Raw genomic sequence first — 23,355 nt, 5'->3', positions numbered from 1 at the left:
TTAGGTAGGTGATTGAGTCAGACTGGCAGTGTTAGGTAGGTGATTGGGTCAGACTGGGCAGTGTTAGGTAGGTGATTGAGTCAGACTGGCAGTGTTAGATAGGTGATTGAGTCAGACTGGACAGTGTTAGGTAGGCGATTGAATCAGACTGGACAGTGTTAGGTAGGTGATTGTGTCAGACTGGGCAGTGTTAGGTAGGTGATTGATTCAGACTGGCCAGTGTTAGGTAGGTGATTGAGTCAGACTGGCAGTGTTAGGTAGGTGATTGTGTCAGACTGGGCAGTGTTAGGTAGGTGATTGATTCAGACTGGGCAGTGTTAGGTAGGTGATTGTGTCAGACTGGGCAGTGTTAGGTAGGTGATTGATTCAGACTGGCCAGTGTTAGGTAGGTGATTGATTCAGACTGGCCAGTGTTAGGTAGGTGATTGAGTCAGACTGGGCAGTGTTAGGTAGGTGATTGAGTCAGACTGGGCAGTGTTAGGTAGGTGATTGTGTCAGACTGGGCAGTGTTAGATAGGTGATTGAGTTTGTGAGATGAATGGGACACTTTATAGGATAAATGACTTTAAATGAGAATAAATGGTAACAATACCGTAATAAAAAGGGAGTGAGATATAAGACTTAGATTACCCCCATGTATTTTATATAAAATTGCAAATATGTCTCCAAATTCCCCAGTCACCCTTCCCCAAGGAAGTCATTTTCCTTCAAGATCAGTTGACCAACTGGAGTCCTGCAAGTCAGGGTGTCCTGCATAGTGTATTTTCCTTCCACATCTCAGCCCATCATCAGCGGAGAGCCATGCATATCACACCTTTGAGTGGCGTATAATCTGAATAAATCCACCTCTTAATTACATCATTGTGGCTACAGAAACCATCCATATTGTGCAGAAATATATTAAAATGAGTCGTGGCATCATAGATAAACTCATGTAGTCACCAAATTTACGTAGCACAATTGAACAAGCCTAACACTGTAGCCACAGCTGCGACAAACATCAAAAACATCAATAATAATATAATAAAATGACAATAGAATAAAAAAAAGACAATAAAATGCATTTTACTCACAGCCTGTGAGGCACAGTTACCGGTCATGGTTTCTCAATTGAAAGTGGCACATGAATCCTTTCCCCAGTTGTGACAGCCATGCTAGCTTCGGGGTCGCCCGCCCTTTCTTAACGATGTCCAGCTTTTCTCGAAAAGTCCGTCATGAAAATGGTAAATAAACTCGTGACCAAATCAATTTCTTCTCCTCCTTCAGCCATTGTTGGTTGACAAAACATGTATTAAATCAACAAAAAATATTTTTTCGCATGAGCAAGTCACTACAGATGCACTTTGCTAGCTTTCAGTCTGTATGTTCTTTGACCATACAATCAAATGACTGAAAAAGCCAACGTAATTGCACACCGGCTGGCCTTTGTTGCCAACTCAAAATCTGATTGGTTAAAGTAACAATTTCATGGCCGTTTGTTAGGCTACATACACCTACTCTATTGATTCTGATGGCCTTCTGATAACAGATTTCTTTAACCCAGGCAACACGTGATGACTGAAATATGATTGGATAAAGGTTCTAATGTAATATACACAAACACACAAACTGGAAGCAATGCAACCAAGAGAGAAGTATTTGGTATATTTGGAATATTAGGAATAATTTTATAAATATTCATAGAAAATATTTTAAAACATAAACATAAATCAGTTTCTGATTCTGTTCAGGCCCACCACTGATATATGTGTGTGCATGTGTGCGTGTGTGTGCATGTGTGTGTGTGTGTGTGTGTGTGTGTGTGTGTGTGTGTGTGGTCCTTTAGGCAAGGTCATTTACGGTAATCATCTTCCTCACTTGCAATGAGAGTCGCACCAGCCCGGGTCAACAAGGTTTGTGTCAGATGCTGGTGTCCATGTCTGATGAACAGTGGTCTACTGGAACAAAAACAGACACTCACAGACAGGCGTGGAGGACAGAGGACTATTGGAATCCTGCTACACAAGCAACCCCAAGTGTGAGAGGGTATATGTAGAGGATGAGGGCACTATGCATGCTTTGAAACTCAACATCTAGACTAGTGGCTCAGTGAACCCATGCGCCAAGCACAACACCAGAGCTGCTGACCTGAGACTGAAGATCATGGCTAACCTGGAAGATGTGAATGCAGACCTATGAATGATTACTACTGTGAGGCCACGACAGTGTTACTCGCGGCGCTTGGAGACAAGATGAACAGCATAAAGGAATAAAGGTGTCCTCCATGGAAAAGGCAAGATAAGGGTAACACAGAGAGAAGATGTGATGAAGGTATCGAGTACAAACAGCTGTCCATACCTGGGAGACAAGACAAGGAAAAAAGGACACTTCTTGCTGCCCTCCTGAAAGACGCACAAGAGGAGCTGAAACCAAGAGCACAATATGGATGTTCTCTCTAAAGTCATCCACAGTTTCCTCTCAGTGGAAAGGCAGTCACATAAGGACAGACCCACCAAAACTGGAGACTGAACAATTATGTAAAAACGTACAGGAGAAGAACAGTATCACACAACAACAATGCCCAGTGGTTGTAGAACATGAGAACAGACCACAGCGCTTCCTGGTAGAAGATCCAGCAACCATCACCCTAGCAGACATCCAAGAAAGGGTCTCAGTATGAAAATCAGCTGGACTGCTCCAGGCTCTGATATGGTCAACGCCTCCTGGTTGAAGAAGTTAACTGCACGACATGTTAACTGTACCTACTCTGAATGGATAACTCATCATGAAGGATCCACCAGGAACGGGGCAGTTCCATCCAACTACCGGCCAATCGCCTGCCTCTGCACAACTTAGCACTTCCTGTCAGCTGTTGGGGAATATTTACACAAAGAGAGAGGGAGAGAGATAAGTATATGAAAGATGTGACACATCCACTTTGCCATTTTTTTATTCACAACATGAAAGATAAGTTAATCCTCCTTTCTTACCTCAGGCATCAAATCCTTATTAATATGTTCCTTCCTGTATCATCTCGTCAGAGGCAATACAGACACCATTTGAATAGAAATGGTGTGTATATATACAAAGAATTTTATATTTTAGTAGAATGTTCTTTTTTTGTAAACCATCAACAGAAAATATGTAATTTAATCAGTTGTGTTCAATTTTATAATCTTAATCTTGAAAGGTGAATTCAGCATGTCAATGTCCTCAATGTTGGTAGAGAAATACTAGCTCATATAAAATTTTCAAATAAGCGTTTATATTTATTTGATTAGTCCACAAAACAACAACATTTTATTTTTATTAAGGCCAGTAATAATATTGAAACATCAGATATTCAAATAGACAAAATTAAAAACTTGAACTCCTTCAGTTTTCTCTCTCTTTGTGTAGCGTATCTCTCTTCTACTTGAACATTCACTCTCCTTTTTCACATTGCGAAAAACAGAACAAAATATTAATTAATAACCTAACCTGGCTAACTTTTTAGGCTCCGCCTCCTCCTTCTCTTCTTTTGTTTCATCCTCATTTTACCACAGCTAGCATTTTCCTCACTCATTTTGTCTCACTAGTCTTCTTCCTTTCACCTCCACCCCGTCTCCACCTCTGACCCTCGCCCTCTCCACCCCGTCTCCACCTCTGACCCTCGCCCTCTCCACCCCGTCTCCACCTCTGACCCTCGCCCTCTCCACCCCGTCTCCACCTCTGACCCTCGCCCTCTCCACCCCGTCTCCACCTCTGACCCTCGCCCTCTCCACCCCGTCTCCACCTCTGACCCTCGCCCTCTCCACCCCGTCTCCACCTCTGACCCTCGCCCTCTCCACCCCGTCTCCACCTCTGACCCTCGCCCTCTCCACCCCGTCTCCACTTCTGACCCTTGCCCTCTCCACCCCGTCTCCACCTCTGATGCTCACTCTCTGTTTTGGCCTCCTGTTATGATCTGTATCCTGGCGTGCACCATGTCAACATTGTCTCTCAACAGTATTTACTGGAGCCAGATCTAGCTGATGGTGTTATGCAAATACTGTATATCATTCTTTATATGCAGTGAGTGAGGGAGGAAGGGAGTGAGGGAGGGAAAGAGAATGAATGAGGAAGTGCAGAAACGTCTCTCAGGCTTAAGAATCTCTGCTGATGTCCCGCAGACTGAGAAACATCAGGCAACAGTGAGCAGTCATGCAGATCGCAATGAAGCAGGAGTCAGTGTCGACCAATAGGATTCTGTATTGGAGCCAGCCAATGAGGCTTCAGGGAACGGGACAGCAAATAAAATAGAGACAGAACATGAATTCGGATGACAGATGGTGGTGTGAAACATGAGGCAGAGTGAGAGATGTTACTTTCTTTGTATCTGATGGAACACACACACATATACACACGCATAAACACACACACACGCACTCACACACACACACAAGGACACACTTTCTTTGCTTCTCATGTATTCTAGTAGCCTGGATTGTATAAATACTTCATACTGGTTGTGAACGAGCAAAGACACAGCTAGGTCAGGCTGCTGAGATATTTTTGTCCACTTTTAAAACTTAAAGATCAAACTCATTACACATTATTGAGTGTGTCTGTGTAAAAGATAGAGAGAGAGAGAGAGAGAGAGACAGAGAGAGATTGTGTGAAAGAAAGAGAATAAAGAGAATGAGACACATATTCATATATGTGTGTGTGTGTGTGTGTGTGTGTGTGTGTGTGTGTGTGTGTGTGTGTGTGTGTGTGTGTGTGTGTTTGTGTGTGTGTTTGTGTGTGTGTGTGTGTGTGTGTGTGTGTGTGTGTGTGTGTGTGTGTGTGTGTGTGTGTGTGTATTGTCATCCTGATAAACGGCACCACCTTCAGGATACAATGTTTGAATCACTGGATGCACATGGTCCTCCAGAATGGTTCTGTAGTCCTTGGCAGTGGCCCATCTAACACAAGTATTGGGCCAAGGGAATGTCATGATATGGCAGCCCAAACCATCACTGATCCACCCCCATGATTCACTCTGGGCAACAGTCTGGGTGGTGCTTCTCCACACCGTAACTCTCCCGGATGTGGGGACAACAGTACAGGTGGACTCATCAGAGAGCAATACATGTTTCACATTGTCCACAGCCCAAGATTTGCACTCCTTGCACCATTGTAACGGACATTTGGCATTGGCACGAGTGACCAAAGCCCGGCCGTGTATATTGACCCTGTGGAGCCCCCGACGGACAGTTTTGGTGGAAACAGGAGAGTTGAGGTGCACATTTAATTCTGCCATGATTTGGGCAGCCGTGGGTTTTATGTTTATGATACAATCCAGGTTAGCACCCGAACATCCCTTTCAGACAGCTTCCTCTTACATCCACAGTTAATCCTGTTGGATGTGGTTCGTCCTTCTTGGTGGTACGCTGACATTACCCTGGACACCGTGGCTCTTCATACATCACAAAGACTTGCTATGTTGGTCACAGATGCACCAGCAAGACGTGCAACAGTTTGTCCTCTTTTGAACTCTGGTATGTCACCCATAATGTTGTGTGCATTGCAATATTTTGAGTAAAACTGTGCTGCTCTTACCCTGCTCATTGAACCTTCACACTCTACTCTTACTGGTGCAATGTGCAATTAATGAAGATTGGCCACCAGGCTGGTCTAATGTAGCCATGAAACCTCCCACACTAAAATGACAAGGGTCTGAACATGCTTAGTCATTATCTCTTGCTTTCTTCAATGAAAACTGATTATATCCATTACCTTACAAGTATTGCAGCAGTTATTTTAGTAACTGTGTTAATATGTTTACATGTACAATACCTGGTGCTGTTGTAGGCTACATTAGCCTACCACAGTTAATATCTAGTCATTTTTGTCACTCTTTAATGTTTTCATCTTGTCTATAAGAGATTAATGGAGGATCATAGAAAGGGGTGTGGTTTGAGTAATATAACTGTTTAATTTGTATGATGAAAAAGGAGCACCAAAGGAATTCATAACAGTAGATTCAGTAGATTCTTCTTGTCTTAACAGTAGATACAGTAGATTCTTCTTGGCTTGACAGTAGATTCCTGTAGGACAGTGCATTCTCTGAATGGGGAAAACACAAGCAAGTGCTTTCTTAGGAAATCCACCATTCTTCAAAATCTTCAAACGTTTCTGGAGTCTTCATTCTCAGTCTCTGTACAAACCTTTGAGTAAGATTTGGGGGCTTGCAGGTCTGTAAAGGCTTTTATTGCTAATAAAAATGTATATTAGATGGTGGTATTTAAACCTGATTTTGCAGACTTTACTGAAACATCCTCATAAGTTCATTTGATATATTCCTGTTTGACCCTTCCAGTGGGTGGTCATGTCTGCTTTCTCCTGTGCTTAATATGCTGCACCCTGTATATTCGACGTTCATTATTCCAAGGTTCCTGTGTGTGTGTGTGCGTGTGCAAAGTAACATAGGATTCCATCATAATTCTAAAAGTGCACTGTGGCATTACTGTGATAAAAACAGTAAAAAAAAAAAAAAAAAGACTCGGTAAATGATGTTCACTAGAGAAATGCAGGACGCACTTATGTCGAGTAAACAAATCAGCTAATGTAGGCGTTCACTTTAAAGGATGCCCGGCTTGCCAAACACATCACGGCACCAGCGTTGCCTTCCACTCCACGACTATACGCCTCTGATCTTCAGAATGTCTTCCTATAAAAACACACCATCACTAGAACGAGAGGGTTTCATGTGACAAGGTGTAATTCTAAAGAGGATTTTCTAGACAGCAAGAGAAGGTAAGTGCCTGTGAAAATATTTCATATATATACACATGTACCCCTTCATCAGTTGTCATAGTCAGAAAACGGGTGTACTCGTATTTTGGTGGCTCGCCAATCTCTACCCAGCAGCCATTGCCGTGTTCAAAATGGTCTCCATCGTCCTGGTTTAGCACTGGTTCTGTAGCCCAGAAACCAGCCACTGGACAAACTGGCCAGAGGGTGTCTGAGAAAAAGTGTTTGTGGAAGACGGGTGTGCCTAATTAAGAGAAGAGGGGGTGAAGGTGTTTCTAATAGTGGGGTGGTCAGTGAACATTCATGAATAAAAGAGTCACCATTCTGAACTGCCTAATCAAAACCTTTGCGTAGAAAATACATTTGAGTGTTTGTGTAATAGGCAGAAAACGAGCCTTCAAAAAGCTAAGGCTACAAGCGTTGCAGACTAATGAGTCTTCTTTCACTCTCCCTATGATGTTTGCGTGGCGTTCTGCTCAAAGGCAGGTGAAGGAAGCCTGCGTCCGCAGGGCCCACGGCGACAGCGTGGGAAAGCAGACTGCGTTTTTTAAACCTAGCTTTGCTCAAGCAGACGAGCAGCTGGCGGGATCGAAGTGCCGACAGCTCCGTGTCGGTGGACGGGTTGGCTGATCTTCTGACGAACAGGTGCGACGCTACTTCAGAGCGAGCAGGGGCTTTCCGCAGATACGTGCACCGGTGAGGCTGAAAAAGGTCATTTAAAAATACTTTATGATTACTAAAAAGATTGTTAATATGAAGAACCGCATAAGGAAATAAGAGGTTGCTTCGCTAAGGGGAAATGACTGCCCAGACACTTTATTAATAATGCATGTGGCTAAAGTGCGTTGTTTTCATTATTTTAGCCATGCTGGCCTGTGCTGGGACGCAGGAAAGTCAGCTTCTATCAGCAGCTGTAGTGTCGAGCCAATTATTTATCAAAGCTGCAAGCAGACATCAGCCTAACACTCTGTTCACCACTGAGAATTACTGCGGCCTCTTAGGACGGGCACAAAGGACGTGACTGTTGCTCCCTTTGGGCGTGTTTCATTTGGGCGATTGTCACCACAGTTTAGAAATGTTTAGGAATATTTGGGTACGTTTTCAAAAGCTAGTGGGATTACAGCAGCAAAATTTAAATCATTGACTAACAAAATGAGCGCAAATTTGTTGAAACTGTTGATACAATCAAGCCATGTAGGAAAAAAAGGAGTTTGTACTTCTATTCATTTTAGAATCAACACAAAATCACAGAAGAATTAAGTCCTCACTGGGGAGATCTCCAATTCCCTTATTATGGATTTTACAAGTTAGAGATAAGAATGTGCAAAGAATAGCATCATATTTAGTTCTGTAAACACTTACAGCAGAAAACACAATATTTTTTAAAGCAAGCCAATAAGCATTTATCAAATAATGCCCTTTGATGTCGGTTTAGAGTGTCCCAGAATGCATTGTGATGGTTTTACTTGATTTCACTTTCTGTGCTGCATCTTATGAGCTGTTCTATGCAAGAGTCTCTCATGACATGGGCCAGTGACCAGACTGTAAATGGTGAAGCGTTCTCTCGACTTGTCCAGTAGTCTCACCTCACTCATTACATCTTCCCTTCCAGCCTCTGCAGATTTGTCCAAAGCCGATCTGATTAGGGCCTACCCTCGAGACACTTCATAGCAGGGCGTCTTTTATGCAAACGCGGTACCGGTCTGGAGCTAAGCCTGTGCCTTTAGCCGAGGTCCTTCATGCACATCCATCACCGTGTTCATTAGAGGCTAACAAGACCTCGTTTCAACACGTTCTGCTCCTGATGGTCCTGGTGGTGATTTGAAGCAGGCCCTCAGAGTGGGGCGGTTTCCTGGAAAACAACACCGTGGTGGAGGCCACGTTGAACTGAAGCTAGCGTTTTACCACTTTTCTAATTCTGATGATAAAAGCAGCAGATGACTGGTTTGAAAAAGTCTTTTCATTCTTGTTTCTGTCTTGCTTTGGCATTTCCTACACTTAATTGGTTCGAGTGTTTGTCAAGGAAGCTGGAATTTGGCGGAGTTGTTTTGTAGGCACTCCATGAGAGGTTGGAGTAGACAGAGGGAAGCAGTTGGAGAGGGCACAGGCCAGAGAGGATGTTTTATAGCCCAAACATCACAAAACCGTAAGGCCATCAGAAACTCATCTACAACAAAACACATCCACAGAGGCCCCGACACAATTTCCAGACTTTCCAATAGCTCCAAATTCCAAATGCTCGAGGATAGAATATGGTAAATGGTTGGTTGTGCGGTCCGTCGGTGCAAGAGGGCATCTTCTGAAGTGGCCGTGCCTACCACAGAGAACCGTGTGCACCTCAGACCTCCAGCATTTCATCACCCACTGAGTCTTCTGAATGCCGTCCAACGAGAAGGCAGAGGTGCAGATCGAATCCATTTGTTTCCAGAATGCAATTCACACCACAGGACATTTGATGGCTCCTAGAGTCCTATGTAAATGAGAGTGGTGAGTGTAGTGTAGTCATTGTGACTCCACCTTTCACCAAATCAGCGCTGAAGAATGCAGGAAGGAAAAATTACGTTCCAGTACTCCAGGCTAGCTTCCACAAATGAGCACAAGGAATATTTCACGCTGAGTCCTTCTTAATTTCTGTCCCTCTCGCCCACGATGCTAGTAAGGAGTGAGAATAGGGCGCGTCCCAGGGCATGATTATGATGGCAGAGTTGGTTTGGAGAGGATGTTTTATGGAGCTATTACCACAGAACCAGTGTGACACACACACACACACACACACCACTTTTGGAGTTGCATTCTGTGGGAACGACTGGCATTATTCAAAGTGATTGTTTTCACATCACATTTGTCAAGAACGCACCCCTGCTATGCCAGTCTAGGGGTAGATTTATTACAGGGCATGTATTGGATCTCTCATACATTAGTGTGCCAGAACCTCATCTCCTCCTAAAATCCAACTTGGTCTTTATGGTTGTGTCTCTCACAACGAGGCCGTAATCATGGTTATGAAGTACAGCCTCCAAACTATCCCCTCACTCAAAACAAATTCATCATATATTTCTTTTCCTAAATACATTCTGTTATATGCTTGGACTGATGCTGTTAAATGACGGCAGGATTGCACGTGACAGTTCGTTAACAGCCAGGACTACGGTGAAACCACACTTGGGCCATCATTTGCCACACTGGAGATGTGCTACACACCAAACCAATTTCTATAATGCAAGATATAAGTTGTTGTAGTGGCTAAAATGTTTGTGTAATTGCTCAATGGTAATTAACTCAGTAGTTATGTATTAGTGTTTGCTAATCTTGTGTAACATTTCACTCAGTATTAGGAAGATAAATGGATATGGCATGACTGAATGTGTGCATGGTGTGAAGCAGACTTGCATGGTCTGACTCTGCTTGGTTTTTCTCATCAGTGAACAAAATGCAAGCAATCCAAGCCATGAAGGAAACAAACCAGGAGCTCTGCAGGAGGTCTGAGGTCTGCTGGAGCCCTGAGATCTGCTGGTGCTCTGCTGGTGCTCTGCTGGAGTTCTGAGATCTGCTGGAGGTCTGCTGAAGCTCTGCGGTCTCCTGAAGGTCTGCTGGATTCCAGCTACTCCAGCTCATCTGGTGCTCCAAGTGCCTTTGTGCAGAGTTGCTGTGTTTCTTCACAGAGGCTCTAAGGCAGGGGTACTCAACTGGCGGACCGCGGTCCGGATCTGGACCCGAACGCAGTCCTGTCCGGACCCAATCTCATTCCTGATTAACTGAATACGGACCAAAACAACACGAGTGTTACGTTTGCCACCCCCGCTCAACAACTTACGTCCGCCGCCAACATCACCCCCCCCCCCCACCCCCCACTCAACAATTTACGTTCGCCACCCCTGCCTGCACCGGACCTCAGGTCACAGGTATCTGCCAAAATCTGGAAACATCCCTGCCTCCATGGAATACATAGATCGCTTACCATTAAACCATTAGTTTGGTAAAGGCACCTGAGATAAAGTAAACAGGGTTGTGTGGTAAATTAACATCATATTATGTTGTAGGATGTTCTGGTATCTGCACAAGACATTCAACCAAGGGTGAGGGTCTTCAAAGCATTGTAGCTCTAGGGTCACTGTAATTGCTATAAGCTAAAGGGCAAGAGGTGGATAAAGTTCCTGAAAGTACACAGTCATCTTCATCTGTCATACTTTGGAGCTAAAGAGCTAGTAGCTAATGTGACCAAACAATAGAGATTTGTAACTCTTTTATTTATTATATCACTGTATTACTGTATTTGTTCTATTCTGAAACCGTGAGCCATTGAAGAGCTTTGCAGTGATTGTACCATGGTTAAGGAGTTGTGCTGCATACATTGTGAAGTAAAAGGCCATTAACCACATTAAAATGCGTATAATGCATGACCTCATGGGTCATAATTCTTTAAAATACTGACAAAATAAAATATGATAAAAGACACCCACATAAATAAAGCATTTCATGCATTATAACACCAAAGCTTTGGGTCACTTCCTGATAAATGACTAAGGTTGCCAAAGCAGCTGAATACGCTCTCTGTCCTTCAGTGGCACCCAGTCGACAACAAAAAAAAGCTATTTCTCCAGGGGACTGTCTCATTCTGCTTCAGTCATGGGAGGCGTGCAGGTGGACGGCACACTGTCAAAAGTCGTCCTTTTTGGGGGGAGGTCTTAGCAGATTTGTGGTGCAAGGGGAGTCTGGCAGAGGCGTTGCAGCATGGGGCTGGTGAATTTGGTGACAGAGGGCAGCAGCGTGCTGTTTGCTACGCTGTGAGCCATGCAGAAGGCATCGTTTAGCAGCTCAGCGTCCAGACAACCGCCTTTCGTTCAGTCCCTGTAGCTCGCGCCACTACCATGTACAGCAGGACCGCATGCAGTCTGGATGGACGGGGTACAAAATTGTCCCTATCAAAGGGGACAGCACTGAGTGCAAGTTAATAAAAGACAATTAGCTTATAGGCTGACAAAAAAAACGCTTATTTTGAAGACACCAAAGAATTTAGCCTGAAAAAACTGACACTTAACAGTACTGTGATTCATGTGTGATGATGAATAAAAATAACAAGGAAATCAAATCCCATATGGTTATTTTAAAAAGTGTAACTGTGCCAAATCTAATTAATAAACTGCCACAATAGATGATTCATGAGTTTCAGTGTAACCTTCACCATTTATTTCACCACCAAGAGTTAACTTTTGTGGCATAAAAACTGTTGTTTATAACTGGTGGTTCTTGGCCATTCACAATAGCCACTGGAATTAAGAATGTCTTAAAATCACCCTTAAAATGAGAATTAACACACACATGTAGATTGTGGGTGTATGGGCAGCTATGCCATTCATCTTACAAAAACTGAAATTCCAATACACAGAAAGGCTCAGATAGCTGACCATGTAAACTATTCTTCATAATTTAACAGTAGCATAATTACCCGTGGAGAAGAAACTTGATTATACATTTTTTTTCAAAGCATTATGTCTGTGAAGTCAATTTATGGTTGTCTGCAAATGATTCATTTAGTTCATTTGACAAAAATGAACATTTAGTTAAATTGCTCCTTTAACAAATGTGCATTTTTTGTTGAAGTCTTCATCTACCTTTTTATCCATGGCCATGTACTATAAGCCTATGTGATCTAATATGAGATCTATATTCTTATGGCGGATTAGAGGTGCAGTATTTACAACACATGTCATGGCACAAGAATAAGCCATAAGACAAAATAACACAAAAACAAACAAATAAACAAAAAGCTTACAAAAGTCTACACTACAAAAGCAAAGCATTTGAATGATTTTAGATAACTTGCAGTATTCTTGCTAACATGCTGCTGTACCACACTTGAGTGCTACATTGAATGTTTTGTTGATTTGTTTGTTTGTATGTTTGTTTTAAATATTGGATGTCAGTATACCTCAAAACAGCAATAGTCTTGAAAAAAGCTTTAATAATGAGTCAAGTTTCTTATTAGTATCCTTTTTGCTAGCTTTCATGCTGTAAGTATTAATCATTTGTGGCAACTACATTTGTTTGATCTTCTTGAAAACGCTATGATTCCACAGCTCAAGTGCACTCTAGCTGCTGTTAAGCTTTCAAAAAAGCTCAAATAAGAGCGTTTCTGAAGGGAAGAAAACCTAGCAGGCCCAATGCCAGCCAAGCCAGGCCAAGGCCAGCTTGTACACTCCTGAAGAAGTGACTGTGGAAATAAATCTCAGCATAACCTGTGTCACACAGTATGGAGACCCTTCTGGTTACACCTTTACAAACTACCATGGAAACTATTAAACTCCAAACTACCATTTAAATTATTAATTTAATAATTAAAACTAAATTTTATTAATGGGAATACTAAAAGGGGCATTTAGAATAGGTGCATTATGCAGAGAAGAGACGTTCCTGACCACGAGGTTCAAAGTGGTGGATACTTTGATACTACAACCCATCCACCTGCAGGGGCAAAAAGAGAGATAGAAAAATCCACAACAGACAACAGCAACAAAGGGTTCTGCAACATCAGAGAGTTCCCCGGGCCAGTGAGGTCCACCCCAGCAGAGCACAGAGAGGAGAGGTCGCGAGAGAGGCACACAGGCTGGGGAGAGAGAGGTGGAAACGGAGCAAGGCTTCCATTCACTTCAGCTTCACCTGCGTCATAATGACGGAAGAGGCTCGTGGAGGTGGGGGTGGGGGTGGGGGTGGAGATGGAGTCGTTCTACAGGTGGACAATGGCAGGCTGGAGATGAAGTTAGAGCCAGGCACGGTTTCAGTGCATATCGAGACTGAGAATGTCTGTCGTGAAGCCATCTGAGAATAGAGCAAGAACACGGCACTATTCTGGTTCAGACAAGGGCTGAAAGAAAGGCGTAAATACAGAGGGTTCACTATTGATCACCACTATGTGACTATGCATGACAGCCACTATAGGAGAGCCTTTACATGTCCATCACATCATTTTAATGACACCCTGGAAGTGGCACCCAACAAACACCCCGCTGAATGTGAAAATACAATTCAACAGAGGCAGAAAACCTCAGCAAGTCTGGCAGTTAGAACCAGAAATTAGAAGATTATTTTCTTTTCTTTTTTATATACACAACTACTCTGGAAATTTGAAAAATCGAACATGTATATCTAATAATCAGAATCATCAGAAAGAGAGTGCGTGTGACACAGAGAGAAAGACATTACATATTGCCCTTAATTGCTTATTTTTTTATTCTTCAAAGACCAGTTTGAGCATTTGCAAAAAGCAGCACTTCCATTAATTCCAGCCTTCTGAAACTCAAGATGTACAATTTCCATTGGGTCACAGGGGTGCTGATTCATTAATATTCATTAAAAAATTAGCATACCAAACCCACCTGAATACCACAGGCATTGTAAATGTACTACCATAATGTACTAAAAGATTATTGATAATTTACTCTGCATCTCTATTTTTACATTACTATTCCTATTTGTATGAGTGTTGTTACCCAATGTCACTCAAGAATGGGTTTCACGTTTGAATCTAGTCCTCCCAAGGTTTCTTATGCCAAAACGAGTTTATCCTTTCCACTGTCACCTTTGCTTTTAAGGGGTCGAGACCTGGTTCATGTTATATAAAAGTGAATTGAATACAATTAAATTGAATTGCATTATGCGGTGATACCTGCGGTTGTAGATTTTCAATGCTTAGCAAGTATTCTGTCAAGCATCTGTCTATGTGCATCTAGTTGTAACCAGTAATCTTCTTTGCTGATGCAGTATATCTCTGCTGATGCAGTCAAATGTGCCTTAGGTGCATCAAATGTGAATTATATTTTGTATATAGTGTTCTCTTATGGTCCTATTTCAGAGGAACATAAATGAAGACAGTTCAGGTGCTTATTGGCCATCTTTTTGTCCAGGTCAAGAGAGCCAGGACTGAATCTAGGTGGGACATCTCAGGTTTGCTGCTGTTGTCTATCAACATGAAAGCCAATGAGGACAATATTGTCTGCCTACCAAGTGCTCCATGATTAGACTGAAAATGAGACAATGTGAATCTGTCCCAGAAATGCATGAAGATGACTGCAAAGGATATGTAACATATTATCAACACGCAGACAATATTCAACATCATGTTCGCACTCACAGTAAAATGCACCTTAACCATCAGAAGTTGGTTAATTTCTCTTGTGATACCTACAGACAAATCATCAGCAATCTTGATAATGAGTTATCCGATCCTTTGGGTCTTTCAGTATCATCCAGCCTAAGTAACCCAGCCAGAGTTGATAAAGCCCCGCCTTGTGTCTGAGTAGAATTCTGCCATGGCTTGCATGTCATAATCCAAACCTACATTGAGACCTTGTCTGCAGCCTTAGGTTCACTTTTATGAGTGGGCACACTTCTCACCCCTTTGTGCAACATTCCTCTTTCAAGTCCTGATTCATAGGCCAATTCTCCATTCGGTCTCCACAGGGAACTGTCATCTCTAGTATTTTCACTTGCCTAATCATTACTTACAGCAGCACTATATCTGGCGTCAATGTGCTCATCATATTAGCCCCAAAAAGCTCCTGGTCCCCAGGTCTTCTTAGATGCTGGTCCATGCTGGTGACCCTGGGTTCCTCATGGGTTGCTCTGCTACCTACGCAAACATGATAGTCTGTTTTTGAGAGCAGTGGTTCTTGCCTCAGGTGATGACATGCTCTCCTGAGTCTTGGTCATGGCACCAACGTTAATGCCCAGATCTTTTCGACAGAAGCTGAACATATACTCCAGTTACCCACTGCCCACCAATTGTTTCTCAGATTTACCACAGCAAAAGAGAGTTCTGGGTTTGGAGGAATACCACCAACACATTGAAGCAGGAATATTATAACCTTGTTCTAAGCTTCTCATGGGTCATTCCTGGAGGTGCATTGATCCTCAAATTAAGACACTTTGTTGTCTATTGGCCATAATCTTACCGGGGTGCAACTTTCTTTCTGTTTACCTGTGATACCTTGGGATTGGTGGCCTTTCTGTTCTTCTTTTGCATGGGTGACCATGAATACCTCAGTCAAACTGCTACGTAGGGGTCTCAGCTTGTACGTTCGATAGAAGGTGATGCTGTTAGGACTCCTGAAAAGACCCAGCCACTTGTGTAGGTGCTAGCTGATCTTTCTCTCGAGGCCCTCAGCTGTTCAGGTCAGCAGCTCTTCTTCCACAAGGGCCGCAGGATCCATGGGAATATTTTTATGTAGAGGCCTCGGATGTATCTGGATGTCTCTACTTATCTACCATGTCCAGTCACCAGTCAAACTCCTGTTCATCCACTCACACTGAAGCTGAATGCTTTAGAAAGGCACTGAAAGTCTTTCACGGGCTCCACTGAAAGGACTGCATAAGAGATACCATTCAGTACGAAGCAGAATCCGGCTTTGTCTATCTACAAGGTCAGAACGCTAAATTACAAGCAAAACCTGCTTTGTTTTCAGGTGCGAGGTCACAGAGTGGAAAACTATGAATAGGCATTTTCACACTTGTAAGAGCTTCTTTAACCGCATAATCAAAGCCTGCTTGTCAACTCCATGACACCTTAACTGCGTTTCTTGTTATTTTAATTAATTCGAGTGACTACGTTAAGACATTATGTCTGCAGGGAGGTGGACCATGCCCTGCGAGATGTCAGCTGATGGTATACCCTCGTCTTAATGATGCCAGTCTGGCGTGCTTGGTCCCCCAAGGTCTTGATTGTCTCCAGTCCAGGTTACTCCAAGTCCCAGGTGGTGAGAGTTGGCGACGCTTATTGAGATTGCAGCTCCTCTCTCTCTCTCTCTTTTTCTCTCTCTCTCTCTCTCTCTCTCTCTCTCTCTTTCTCTCTTTCTCTCTTCTGAAACAGCAAAGGAGACTATGGCCCCACAATGGTTTGACTACAGCTCTATTCCCATGGCTTGCTTTAATTACCACATCATATGACAAGCTAACAAGTCATAGACAGTCCTTAATGAGACTGCATAAGGCCTATGTAGGCTAAAGTGCACTTACATGATGCTGACATTTTACCCAGACTGCTCATTTTCTTGGTACAATAACAAGTCTGAGGTCACCTGTCTGCTGCACGAAGTTCTTAACTGAGAATGTGCAATTTTATATTTGTAACCGCATGAAATATTTAGACTTTACTGCTCTTTGACGATAACTATAACAGTTAATTATTAAATAACTATTAGCTGATTGGCTGGAAAATGGGCTTGGGTTTTCTGTGAAAAGACATTCCATTTCTCAGCTGCACTTCACTGTCAGATTAAAGGTTAAAAAGGGTGAAAATAAAGTTCATATTTTCAAGATTCAAGCAACATTGTGAAATTACAAGAATATACCTCATCACCTTGTATATGTAGAAATCCATGTTCATTTTCATGTTTTTATCTACTCACTATTTTAATGGCCTGTACACTGTTTTATTATATTCTGACAATGTTTCTGTGATCTTCAGTCTACTGTCACTGACACAAAGTTCACTTTCAGTCAATTCACCCCTTGCTGAAAAGCAAAGCTACAGCACAATCGTCTCACTTGTAAAGTGGTAAAGAATCTAAAGTTTTACTGAGTAGACATTTATACCTATAGTGCAGAGAGAAAGAGATTCAACGTTCATCATTCCAAGGTTCCTGTGTGTGTGTGTGTGTGTGTGTGTGTGTGTGTGTGTGTGTGTGTGTGTGTGTGTGTGTGTGTGTGTGTGTGTGTATGTGTATGTGTATGTGTGTGTGTGTGTGTGTGTGTGTGTGTGTGTGTGTGTGTGTGTGTGTGTGTGTGTGTGTGTGTGTGTTCTTGTGCGCGTGTGTGTGTTCTTCATGTACTGAAGGCTACCAGAAGGCCAGTAAGCACATTATTTCACCCTGATGCCGTCTGTATTGCACTGTGTCTAATCTTATTCTCTAGCTCATAGGCTGTATGAATAGCCCACAACACTTAACTAAATAATGAACTTGGCCTTATTATGTATTATGTGGGTCTTAAGGACATTTAAGGATTTTGTGACATGAAGAAATACGCTTGCTTCAAAAGGAAACTGGACTTGAAATATGATAAAATTAAAGAAATTATAATATTTTATATAATTCAATCTGTTGTTGTCCTCAGGTATTTACAGGCGTTTTGAATTCGTACTGTGCTTTCGCTAACATCAGCCCTTTATTGACCTTCAGCAGTGCAGTAGCAAGACTAACTGTGCTTGCTAGATATTTATTTAAAGTATACAGCAGGGGAACTCAAACAGCACAAGTTTAGCATGTTAGCTGTAAAACGATGCTTAACAGAAACAGAGTTTCCTGCAGAACACTGGACCATGGACCTTACAATAACTGTCCGTAAACTTTTATTAGTAAAGAAAAATGCTAATGTGACAAATACCAAATGAAAGTAAGTGGGGGGAGGGGGGAATTAGCAAGATTAATTTGCCTTCATTTACATAATTCATTTGCAGAGTGCTAACAAGTGCCTATTGGCTTAGGTTCATCGTTATCAATGCTAACATTTTTGATTGATGTATTCTTTAAGAATAACAAAAAATGCATAACATCATAAATAGTGCAACATATGATGCTGTTATGTTTGTGTGAACAGATAATCTCAAAAAGAGGTGACCATTTACTGGCATTTAAGCTGTAATGAAAGTCAGGGTGTTTCTTTGTAGGTTGTATCCATGGCTTCCTTTGGCAGGCACAACACGGGAAGATACGGTCCGCTCAGCTGCCACGCCAGTGACTTCAATCACCTGTAGCACACAGCACTCGAAACCATGAGATCAATATCTAATTCGGAGCAGCGGGAGGAGTGGGGTGTAGCTCTCCTCACAGGACGAGAGCGCTAAAGAGTTGGAGCTGGGAGCCCTTGATCTGCCAAATACAGCTCCGAGGAACTGTGGGTGGAGTTTAAAAAAATACCATCCATCTGCGGGAGAGGGGCCGAGCAGGGGAGGGAAAGGTCACGTGCATCGGAGGAGACAAACAAAGCAGCTGACACTCTCCCTCTCTCTCTCTATCTCTCTCTCTCTCTCTTCCCCTCTTCCTACATTTTACCACAATCTCTTTCGGTTCTGCACTGCCAAGGGCTTTAGCGATGGCAGCAGCCCGAGATGGGAAGAAACGCACATGTCGGGTGGGGAGGAGGAAGAGCTCGTTGCTGCTTAACCAGTCCCAGAGGCACCGCAGCCCACCGGGGGTTTCGCCTTTGATGCCAAGCAAGCAGCTCGCCTGAATGTCATCTGTAATTGCTCCTGAGATCTCTCTCTCTCTCTGGCTGACTCTCCGCTGGCTGTGCTACTGTCTCTCATTCTGGAGGCTAACAGGAGGAAGCAGCAGTCAATCAGCCTTGAGGTTCACTCTTGTTAGTAACATTGTTCACTGCTAAATTTGGGGCTTGGCACCTGTCCTAACACAGAAAGGTTTTTTGTTTTAGATTTATTAGTGTATTTAGTTGGGTATTGGCTAGTTGTGCCATCAGGGAATATTAAACAAATAAAAATCTTGCATATGTCACTCTTCATAATTTTTAATTAGTATGAATTGTACTATATGTATACTAATAAGATTGTCATGTTTTAGAGTCCATTTGAGCATTAGGTTAGTTATACACAAGTAGCCCTTCCCACACTATAAGCTTGGTATTGGAACCTTTCGTTTTGGGTCAAAAAGAACTACGTTGTTGGTCAGATGGCCATTGCTGGCCAGTAGAATGACAATGAACAACACAGAGCTTACTGAGGTGCCCACGGTCTGTCAGTACAATTTAACTCCTGATCAAAATGAGTGAGTGTGGGCACTGAATGGATTGAGGGAGAAGACGAAGCCTCTCTCTCCCCATGACACGCTTAGCCGGCAGACTCATTAAATCTGTCAAATACTCGGCCTCGCCCGGCCGGCTCTCTATTCGATGCTTATGGCTTTAATGAATACCTCTGCCAGTGCATGATAAGCCCATGATAATGATTCCTCTGCTAGGTGTTTGGCAGGGTCAAAGCTGAGGAAGAAAAATAATGTTCCCTCATTATGGTTATGGGCTCAGCAGGCGCTGATGAAGGAGAGGTTACAGTGGGCCGGCAGTGAATACATTTAATACATCTGATGTTCCTTAAGTCCCCAGTCAAGATCATTTGGGTGACTGACAATTGTTTTGGTCAAAACCGCAATGGTAATGAACTGTTACTCTTGTGTTTTGCTAGCTGTACAGCAAATCTTGTCATTGAGTCTAAATCTGGTCCTGGATTCTGTAATCCATTGTAGATGATTAAATGATTAATGCATCTGATTAGCCACTTTTATCATCACGCCTGACTCCTGGGTAAAGGGAGGTTGGATAGGCTGTAGAACCTGTACCTTTTGGACTGCTTCAGCATCTGTTCATATTGTTTTATTTGAATGAATAAGTGTGGTGGTGAAGTAAAAAGGGCATCGTAATTCCATCTTCAAAAACATAGTACAGGAAAGACAACATAAAAGGAGAAGAGTAGACCTGAACGAGAGTAGACCTGGAGAAGAGTAGACCTGGAGGAGAGTAGACCTGAATGAGAGTAGACCTGGAAAAGAGTAGACCTGAATGAGAGTAGACCTGGAGAAGAGTAGACCTGAATGAGTGTAGACCTGTAGAAAAGACCTGGAGAAGAGTAGACCTGGAGGAGAGTAGACCTGAATGAGAGTAGACCTGGAAAAGAGTAGACCTGAATGAGAGTAGACCTGGAGAAAAGACCTGGAGAAGAGTAGATCTGGAGGAGCAGTAGACCTAGAGGAGCAGTAGACCTGGAGGAGCAGTAGAAATAGTAAAGCAGGAGACCTGGAGGAGCAGTAGACCTAGAGGAGCAGTAGACCTGGAGGAGCAGTAGACCTAGAGGAGCAGTAGACCTGGAGGAGCAGTAGACCTGGAGGAGCAGTAGACCTGGTAAAGCAGGAGATCTGGAGGAGCAGTAGACCTGGTAAAGCAGTAGACCTGGTAAAGCAGGAGATCTGGAGGAGCAGTAGACCTGGTAAAGCAGTAGACCTAGAGGAGCAGTAGACCTGGTAAAGCAGTAGACCTGGAGGAGCAGTAGAAATAGTAAAGCAGGAGATCTGGAGGAGCAGTAGACCTGCAGAAGTCTCAATGCTGGAGCTTCTGTGACACAGGCAATGTACATGCAGGTTGTGCCAAAAAACTGACTGTAAATGTTCTAGTTCACTGCAACTGACATCAGTACTTTTGACAGCAGTGGTAGCACAATTCAGCATACCACAGTGTTTTTTTCTATTACTCTCTGCACCAGAAAAACATCCCTGATGGGAAATTGCTGGATTGGTCTTAAGACTGTCTAAAGGACGAATCTCATGTCATCCCCCCCCCCCTTCTTTCACGGCCCATTAAAAGTGTGTTCCCAGCTCTCCCCCCCTCTGAGTCTTCACTCTCTCATCCCGTGAGAGGGAGGATTAGCATCCGCAATGTAATCTGGCAACCAAAAGCATATTATGAAGCATTCCACAACAACGCAGCCTAGCACAGCAGAAACTAGCAAATATTTTTGCTTTTGATTTTGCTTAAGTCCCAGATGCTTCAGTGTCATTTCTATAAAAGATGTCCTAGACAGACATAGGCTAGAATCTGTCATTTACTTGCTTTGCCCACAGACATAAAGTTCTCAAAAAATTCCACCAATTCTGCATGAAATCTCTCAGGAGCACGTGCTCTGGATAAATCTCTCTCCACACCATGACAGACTCAAATACGTTACATTTTACAATGAGTTCTCTTAACAAGTTTTCATCCGCAGAAAGTCTGTGTCACTTTAAAACCTGATTGCTTGGTTTGACTGTAATCCACAGACTTCATTTTGGCTAGATGAAATAATAATAATAAACCATGAGAATGTATCTCAAAGCTTTAGTGTCCATATTCTTCTAATTCACTGAAGCGACAGTGACATGGCTACATTTTTACAATGTCGATGTACGCCATCTTTGTACTGAGACAACTAGACAAGACATTGTTAATTTAGAACAAAAAACTTTAATGTAATGTGATCTCTCTCTTTTTATGTACATTATGGCATTTCAGATATGAGCGGTATATCATACATAACATACTAGATTAGAATTCCATCATGTGATATTTAGACCTGGCCTTTTGGGGGATTTTCTGGCAAGGCTGAATTCATTATAATTCATAACCAAGAGGTCCAAAGAGGTGTGACTATTGGCCATGGTATCTTATTATCAGCCATGACAGGAGGAGACGAGTCCACTAAGGCAGCTAACAAACCCAGGCACTATTATGGCAGACAAGCGGGTCCATTTCCAAGTCGTTTCACAGTATTTCTCCATGTTAAGTGGTCATGTGTATAAATGGCAACCAAAATTGTTCTCTTACTCTGTACATAAAAATGGACCACAGTCTTTTTTCTATGGCCACTATTGTCTCAAACAGATGCCAGATCCATTTTAAATTCACATACTGTATGCACGGACAAACAGAGCCATGCTATAGTTTCAGAAGGTCTTCAGAAACCATTCTGCTAAGCTACTTCTCACATCATACACACTGTATCCCTACAGAACGTTCTGCAAATGCCCAGCAAATCCACTTCCACTCCAGTGCGTGGAGAAATCAGGTGGTATGCAGGACTATAGGACAGTCGCAAAATGGACACGCCATTGAATGGATTCTGCTGAAAGGCACTGTGTTCGCGTCTCAAAACCTTCATTTACGTGAGGCGTGTCAATGGGCCATTGAGGGAAATGATTGAAATGGATGTGCATTAGCATAAAGACTCCGGGGTTTGAATATGTACCCTCACTGCACAATTCACAAAGGAGATGCATCGATTTGGCACTGTGAACAAAACCGATGTCCGTCCGGTTCTGCCGGGCTACAGTTCATTTGTCAAACAGACACTTTGTGCAACTTAGCTTGTCATTTTATGAGCCAGCAGGGTTGACATATGGATGAATAGATCACAAATGGATGAAAGCAATTATGAGATTTTGCTGCATGATGCTACAGGAAATATTAAACATCAAGTCCACAGCAACAAGCAGAATCTTGGCTGTGATAGCTTCTAAAAAAACACCTTAATTCACAGGATCAGTTCATACACATGGCATTGTTAACAGAAACGTTGTGCCAATTTGTACTTAATTGGCCATAACAAATTAAATTAAGATGTCCCCAAAACTGTATATTAAATTCTGTTTACACAAGTCATCTTTAAAATAATGATCCACATTTTGCATATTCATTAGTAATTAAAAGTGCACATAATTATGAATTTTTGTCTGACTTTGCTAAGATCTCTCTCATTCTAGCTAATGTAAATTCTCAAAATCAGTTTCTTTGATCATTTCAGGTGTCCTAGATATGCATGTAAACCTCTGCTAAATAACGAAGATAATTATGTAGCAACCTAAGATGTGGGTTGGTAGTTTGTCTGTTGACTGAATTGGGATTGGCGCAGATGATGCACCTGGGTGGGCACTGGCCCTTTGTCTGGAATCATGAATAGATCCTTCGGGACGTTCATCTCTTTGGCTCTCGAGAGCGCGTGGGACAGCCTACAATTCAACATAGCTGCATGCTGCCCTCTAGTGTTCAGTGAAGATACTTGCATTGTCTCACAAGATGGTGTTACTAGCAGTG

Source organism: Brachyhypopomus gauderio, unplaced genomic scaffold, assembly GCF_052324685.1.
Source record: "Brachyhypopomus gauderio isolate BG-103 unplaced genomic scaffold, BGAUD_0.2 sc146, whole genome shotgun sequence".
In the NCBI taxonomy this organism is placed as follows: domain Eukaryota; kingdom Metazoa; phylum Chordata; class Actinopteri; order Gymnotiformes; family Hypopomidae; genus Brachyhypopomus; species Brachyhypopomus gauderio.
Note: the sequence above shows the minus strand (reverse complement) of the source record.